Source organism: Salvelinus sp. IW2-2015, linkage group LG16, assembly GCF_002910315.2.
Source record: "Salvelinus sp. IW2-2015 linkage group LG16, ASM291031v2, whole genome shotgun sequence".
In the NCBI taxonomy this organism is placed as follows: Eukaryota; Metazoa; Chordata; class Actinopteri; order Salmoniformes; family Salmonidae; genus Salvelinus; species Salvelinus sp. IW2-2015.
In genome coordinates, this window is record NC_036856.1 from 38,548,945 (window position 1) to 38,557,405 (window position 8,461).

General features: G+C 42.7%; 1 protein-coding gene across 1 annotated transcript in view; it reads right to left on the minus strand.

The window, feature by feature from the left end:
- Window positions 1–8,461, minus strand: part of LOC111975496 (myomegalin) — a 60,806-nt gene that overhangs the window by 14,268 nt on the left and 38,077 nt on the right.

Consider the following 8,461-nt stretch of genomic DNA (forward strand, 5'->3'; position numbering starts at 1 on the left):
AAAATGAGATGAGATTCCGATCAATCCACTCTGGACTGCTTTATTTTTTTATATATTTTTTTTATTTCAACCTTTATTTAACCAGGTAGGCTAGTTGAGAACAAGTTCTCATTTGCAATCTGCGACCTGGCCAAGATAAAGCATAGCAGTGTGAACAGACAACACAGAGTTACACATGGAGTAAACAATAAACAAGTCAATACATGGTAGAAAAAAAGAGAATCTATATACAATGTGTGCAAAAGGCATGAGGTAGGCAATAAATCGAATAATTACAATTTAGCAGATTAACACTGAGTGAAATATCATCAGATGATCATGTGCAAGAAGAGATACTCTGTGGTCAAAAGAGCTAAAATGAAATAAAAAGCAGTATGGGGGTGAGTTAGGTAAATTGGTTGGTGAGTTTACAGATGGACTATTGTACAGCTGCTGAGCGATCGTTAGCTGCTCGAATAGCAGATTTTTAAAGTTGTTGAGGGAGATAAAAGTCTCCAACTTCAGAGATTTTGCAATTCGTTCCAGTCGCAGGCAGCAGAGAACTGGAAGGAAAGGCGTCCAATGAGGTTTTGGCTTTAAGGGATGATCAGTGGATACACCTGCTGGAGCGCGTGCTCGGGTGGGTGTAGCCATCGTGACAGTGTAACTGAGATAAGGCGGCACTTTTACCTAGCATAGCCTTGTAGATGACCTGGAGCCAGTGGGTCTGACGACGAACATGTAGCGAGGGCCAGCCGACTAGGGCATACAGGTCGCAGTGGTGGGTCGTATAAAGGTGCTTTAGTAACAAAATGAATGGCACTGTTGATAAACTGCATCCAGTTTGCTGAGTAGAGTATTGGAAGCTATTTTGTAGATGACATCGCGAAGTCGAGGATCGGTAGGATAGTCAGTTTTACTAGGGTAAAGTTTGGCGGCGTGAGTGAAGGAGGCTTTGTTGCGGAATAGAAAGCCGATTCTTGATTTGATTTGATTGGAGATGTTTGATATGAGTCTGGAAGGAGAGTTTGCAGTCTAGCCAGACACCTAGGTACTTATAGATGTCCACATATTCTAGGTCGGAGCCGTCCAGGGTGGTATGCTAGTCGGGCGTGCGGGTGCAGGCAGCGAACGGTTGAAAAGCATGCATTGTGTTTTACTAGCGTTAAGAGCAGTTGGAGGCCACGGAAGGAGTGTTGTATGGCATTGAAGCTCGTTTGGAGGTTAGATAGCACAGTGTCCAAGGAAGGGCCGGAAGTATATAGAATGGTGTCGTCTGCGTAGAGGTGGATCAGGGAATCGCCCGCAGCAAGAGCAACATCATTGATGTATACAGAGAAAAGAGTCGGCCGAGAATTGAACCCTGTGGTACCCCCATAGAGACTGCCAGAGGACCGGACAAATGCCCTCCGATTTTGACACACTGAATCTGTCTGCAAGTAGTTTGGTGAACCAGCAAGGCAGTCATAGAAAATGCCTCTCTCTAATGTCAATATGCCTTGTCTACTGCCTGTCTGGCTAGTCCTTATTGTTTAATTTCACTGTAGAGGCCTTCAGTCCCGCTCACCTTGCCTTAGATAGCTCTTTTGTCCCACCCCAACACATGCAGAGATCTCACCTGGCTTAATTGGTGCCACCAGAGACAAAACCTTTCTCATCGTCACTCAACGCCTAGGTTTACCTCCACTGTACTAACATCCTACACTACCCTTGTCTGTACATTATGCCCTGAATCTATTACCACGCCCAGAAAATCTGCTCCTTTTATTCTCTGTCTCCAACGCACTAGACGACAAGTTCTTATAGCCTTTAGCCGTACCCCTTATCCTTCTCCTCCTCTGTCCTCTGGTGATGTAGAGGTTAACCCAGGCCTGTAGACCCCAGTACCACACTTATTCCCCAGGCGCTACCATTTGTTGACTTCTGTAACGTAAAAGCCTTGGTTTCATGCATGTTAACATCAGAAGCCTCCTCCCTAACTTTGTTTAACTTCTCTGGGATATGTGGGACGCTAGCGTGGGGACCTCGCTAATTGCCCAGTGAAATTGCAGGGCGCCAAATTCAAAACAACAGAAATCTCATAATTAAAACTCCTCAAACATACAAGTATTATACACCATTTTAAAGATAAACTTCTTGTTAATCCAGCCACAGTGTCTGATTTCAAAAAGCTTTACGGCGAAAGCACACCTTGCGATTATGTTAGGCAGCGCCTAGCCACAGAAAACCATACAGCCATTTTCCAGAGAAGGAAGAGGTGTCACAAAAGACAGAAATAGCGTTAAAATTAATCACTAACCTTTGATTATCTTCACCAGATAGCACTCCCAGGACCACCATGTTAGAAAATAAATGTGTGTTTTGTTCGATAAAGTTCATCTCATGTCCAAAAACCTCATTTGAAATTGGTGCGTTATGTTCAGAAAGTCATTGTCTCAAACAAATCCGATGAAAGTGCAGAGAGCCACATCAAATTACAGAAATACTCATCATAAACATTGCTAAAAGATACAAGTGTTAAACATACAATTAAAGATAAACTTCTCCTTAATGCAAAGCTGTGTCACATTTCAAAAACGTTTTACGGTAAAAGCACACCATGCAATTATGTTAGGTCAGCGCCTAGCCACAGAAAACCATACAGCCATTTTCCAAGCAAGGAGCGGTGTCACAAAACTCAGAAATAGCGTTATAAATATTCACTTACCTTTGATGATCTTCATCGGAATGCCACTCCCAGGAATCCCGTTCCACAATAAATGTTTGTTTTGTTCGATAAAGTCCATAATTTATGTCCAAATGTCTCCTTTTTGTTTGCGCGTTTAGTCCAGTAATCCAAATGCACTAGGTCAGACGAAAAGTCAAAAAAGTTCCATTAACGTTCGTAGAAACATGTCAAACGATGTATAGAATCAATCTTTAGGATGGTTTTATCATAAATCTTCAATAATATTCAACAGCAGACAATTCCTTTGTCTGTAGAAATGAAAAGGAACAGAGCTCATGCGCGACTAAACTAATGGCTTTCTGCCAGACCCCTGGTTCAAACAGTTCTTATTCGCTCCCCCTTCATAGTAGAAGCCTGAAACAAAGTTCTGAAGACTGTTGACATCTAGTGGAAGCCTTAGGAAGTGCAATATGACCCAATAGACACTGTATATTGGATAGGCAATCACTTGAAAAACTACAAACCTCAGATTTCCCACTTCCTGGTTGGATTTTTTCTCAGGTTTTGGCCTGCTATAATGAGTTCTGTTATACTCACAGACATCATTCAAACAGTTTTAGAAACTTCAGAGTGTTTTCTATCCAAATCTACTAATTATATGCATAGGCTTTTGGGCCTGAGTAGCAGGCAGTTTACTCTGGGCACCTTATTCATCCAAGCTACTCAATACTGCCCCCGTTCCCGAGCTTCAATGCCATACAACTCTCCCTCCGTGGACTCCAACTGCTCTTAAATGCTAGTAAAACTAAATACATGCTCTTCAACCGATCGCTGCCCGCACCCACTCGCYCAACTAGCATCACTACTCTGGACGGTTCTGACTTAGAATATGTGGACAACTACAAATACCTAGGTGTCTGGTTAGACTGTAAACTCTCCTTCCAGACTCACATTAAGCATCTCCAATCCAAAATTAAATCTAGAATCGGCTTCCTATTTCGCAACAAAGCCTCCTTCACTCATGCTGCTAAACATACCCTCGTAAAGCGGACTATCCTACCAATCCTTGACTTCGGCTAGGTAATTTACAAAATAATCTCCAACACTCTACTCAGAAAATTAGATGTAGTCTATCACAGTGCCATCCGTTTTGTCACCAAAGCCCCATATAGCCCCATATACTACCCACCACTGCGACCTGTATGCTCTACAATCATCCTACAAGAAACATGGTATGAAGCAGATCTAGGTTACAGAGAGCTGGTAGTCCCATCCACCAAACTAAACTACCAGGTGTGAAACAGGGAAGAGACGCAGGGGGTATGCTAATTTGGTATAGAGCAGACCTAGCCCACTCTACTAAATTAGTCAAAACAGGAACAGTTTACATCTGGCTAGAAATTAATAAGAAAATGATCTCAACAGAGAAAAATGTCCTCATGTGTGCTACCTATATCCCCCGAAATAGAATCCCCATACTTTAACGATGACAGCTGCTCCATCCTAGAGGGGGAGATCAACAATTTCCAGGCTCAGGGACATATACTAGTCTGTGGCAACCTAAATGCCAGACCTGGACAAGAACCTGACACCCTCAGCACACAGGGGGACAAACACCTACCTGGAGGTGGCAGCATTCCCTCCCCCATATGCCCCCCTAGACACAACTACGACAACATAACCAACAAAAGCGGGTCACAATGCCTGCAGCTCTGTCGGACACTGGGTATGTACATAGTCAATGGTAGGYTTCGAGGGGACTCCTTTGGTAGGTACACCTATAGTTCATCTCTTGGCAGTAGTTCTGTAGACTACTTTATTACTGACCTCAACACAGAGTCTCTTAGAGCGTTCACAGTCAGTCCACTGACACCCCTATCAGATCACAGCAAAATCACACTCCACTTGAACAGAGCTATGCTCAATCATCAAAGCCAAAGGAACTGAATATTATTAAGACATGCTATAGATGGAAGGAAAGTAGTGTGGAAATCTACCAAAAAACAATTAGGCAACAACAAATTCAGTCCCTTCTAGACAATTCCCTGGACAAAATGGTCACTGTAATAGTGAAGGTGTAAACTTGACAGTAGAAAACCTAAACAGTATATTTGACCTCTCAGCTTCCCTATCAAATCTAAAAATGTCAAGCAGACAACCTAAGAAAATGAACAACAATGACACATGGTTTGATGAAGAATGCAAAAACCTAAGAAAGAAATTGAGAAACCTATCCAAAAACATAGAGGCCCAGAAAACCTGAGCCTACGCCTTCACTATGGTGAATCACTAAAACAATACAGAAATACACTACGGAAAAAGAAGGAACAACACATCAGAAATCAGCTCAATGTCATTGAAGAATCCATAGACTAACCACTTCTGGGAAAATTGGAAAACACTAAACAAACAACAACACAAGAGTGATCTATCCAAAATAGAGATGTATGGATAAACCACTTCTCCATCTTTTTGGCCCAATAACAAAGAACAAACAGCAAAAAACATAYACATGATCAAATTCAAATCTTAGAATCAACTTCTAAAGACTACCAGAACCCACTGGATTATCCAATTATATTGAATGAACTACAGGACAAAATACAAACCCACCAACCAAAAAACGCCTGTGGGGTTGATGGTATCCTAAATTAAATTATAAAATATACAGACCACAAATTCCAATTGACTAAACTTAAACTCTTTTACATCATCCTCAGCTCTGGCATGTTGCCCAATATTTGGAACCAAGGACTGATCACCCAAATCCACAAAAGTGGAGACACATTTGACCCCAATAACTACCATGGGATATGCGTCAACATCAACCTTGGGAAAATCCTCTGCATTATCATTAATAGCACACTCATACATTTCCTCAGCGAAAACAATGTACTGAGAAAATGTCAAATTGGCTTTATACCAAATTACCGTACGACAGACCACGTACTCACCCTGCACACCCTAATTGACAAACAAACTAACCAAAACCAAGGCAAAGTCTTCTCATGCTTTGTTGATTTCAAAAAAGCTTTCGACTCAATTTGGCATGAGGGCCTGCTATACAAATTGATGTAAAGTAGTGTTGGGGGAAAAACACAAGACATTATCAAATCCATGTACACAAACAACAAGTGTGCARTTCAAATTGGCAAAAAACAAACATTTCTTTCCACATGGCCGGGGGGTGAGACAGGGATGCAGCTTAAGCCCCACCCCCTTCAACGTATATATCAACGAATTGGCCAGGGCACTAGAACAGTCTGCAGCACCTGGCCTCACCCTACTAGAATCTGAAGTAAAATGTCTACTGTTTGCTGATGATCTGGTGCTTCGGTCCCCAACCAAGGAGGGCCTACAGTAGCACCTTATCTTCTGCACAGATTCTGTCAGACCTGGGCCCTGACAGTAAATCTCAGTAAGACAAAAATAATGGTGCAAAAAAAAGGTCCAGTTTGCCAGGACCACAAATATAAAATTCCATCTAGACACCATTGCCCTAGAGCACACAAAAAACTATACATACCTCGGCCTAAACATCAGGGCCACAGGTAACTTCCACAAAGCTGTGAACAATCTGAGAGACAAGGCAAGAAGGGCCTTCTATGCCATCAAAAGGAACATCAAATTCGACATACCAATTAGGATCTGGCTAAAAAATACTTAGAACCCATTTCCCTTTATGGTTGTGAGGTCTGTGGTCCGCTCACCAACCAATAATTCACAAAATGGGACAAACACCAAATTGAGACTCTGCATGCAGAATTCTGCAAATTATCCTCTGTGTACAACGTAAAACACCAAATAATGCATGCAGAGCAGAATTATGCCGATACCCGCTAATTATCAAAATCCAGAAAAGAGACGTTAAATTCTCCAACCACCTAAAAGGAAGTGATTCCCAAACCTTCCATAAAAAAGCCATCACCTACAGAGAGGTCAACCTGAAGAAGAGCCCTCTAAGCAAGCTGGTCCTGGGGCTCTGTGGGATATGTTTGTGTTTGTGAACAGAGCCCCAGGACAGCAACACARTTAGACCCAACCAAATCATGAGAAAACAAAAAGATAATTACTTGACACACTGGAAAGAATTTACAAAAAAACAGMGCAAACTAGAATGCTATTTGGCCCTAAAGAGAGAGAACACAGTGGCAGAATACCTGACCACTGTGACTGAACCAAAATTTATGAAGGCTTTGACTATGTACAGACTCAGTGAGCATAGCCTTGCTATTGAGAAAGGTTGCCGTAGGCAGACTTGGCTCTCAAGAAAAGACAGGCTATGTGCACACTGCCCACAAAATGAGKTGGAAACTGAGCTGCACTTCCTGACCTCCTGCCAAATGTATGACCATATTACAGACACAGATTTCCCTCAGATTACACAGACCCACAAAGAATTTGAAAACAAAATCCAATTTTGATAAACTCCCATATCTATTGGTTGAAATATCACAGTGTGCCATCACAGCAGCAAGATTTGTGATAATTAGGAGAGCATAGAATCAGTTAGCCCAAAGCCATGAGATAGACTACAGCAAATCAACTCCTGCTCAACTATACTTGGCACCCTCTCCTCCATCTCTCTCTGAGAGAAGAGAGAGACAGATAGAAAAGAGAGGAGAAGAAGAAGGAAAGAGAGGACGAGAGAGAAGAGAGAAGAGAAGACAGAGAGAAGAAGAAGAGAGGACAGAGAGAAGAAGAGAGACAGAGGAAGAAGAAGAAAGAGAGACAAGAAGAAGAAGAGAGGACAGAAGAAGAAGAAGAGAGGACAGAGAAGAAGAAGAGAACAGAGAGAAGAAGAAGAGAGAGAGGACAGAGAGAAGAAAGAGGACAGAGAGAAGAAGAGAGGACAGAAGAGGAAGAAGAGAGACAAAGAGAAGAAGAGAACAGAGAAGAAGAGAGGACAAGAGAAGAAGAGAGGACAGAAGAAGAAAGAGGACAGAGAGAGAACAGAAGGAAGAGAGAAGAAGAAGACAGAGAGAAGAAGAAGAAGAGAGAAAAGAGAGGACAGAAGAGAAGAAGAGAGGAAGAGAGAAGAGAGAGGACAGAGAGAGAGAGAGAGGCAGAGAGAGAAGACGAGGGACAGAGAGAAGAAGAGAGGACAGAGAGAAGAAAGAGAGAAGAAAGAAGAGGAGGCAGAGAGAAGAAGAGAGGAAGAGAAGAGAGGAACAGAAGAAGAAGAGAGGACAGAGAGAAGAGAGGACAAAGAAGAAAGAGGACAGAGAGAAGAAAGACGAGGGCAGAGAAGAAGAGGAGGACAGAGAGAGACAAGAGAAAGAACAGAGACAGAGAGAAGAACAGAGGACAGAGAAGAAGAGAGAGAACAGGGGTACAGAAAGAGTATGAGAGAGGGAATGATGTATGAGGAAGAAAACACTTCAATGTCTGGACATGATATGACAAGTACAGTATGTGGATACAGCGAAACTGACTTTAGAAACAATGTGTTGAATAACAGTCACTTCCACTCCCCCCCTCTCCCTGTCTGTCTGCCTACCTGTCTGTGTCTGTGTGGCCGCTGACCGCTGCAGGCTGGGACAGCTGATGGAGGACTGGTGTCCGTGAGATGAACGGTGGGAAGGAGGGATGGAGGGGTGGTGACATGGGGACACTGTTACAGTGAGAATCTGAAATAAAAGAGAGATGAGGAATGATAAAATTACAGATGAGGTGTGAACTGTTGGTCATGCATTACAAGTGTGTGTGTGTGTGTGTGTGTGTGTGTGTGTGTGTGTGTGTGTGTGTGTGTGTGTGTGTGTGTGTGTGTGTGTGTGTGTGTGTTGTGTGTGCGTGTGCGTGCGGTGCGCGTCA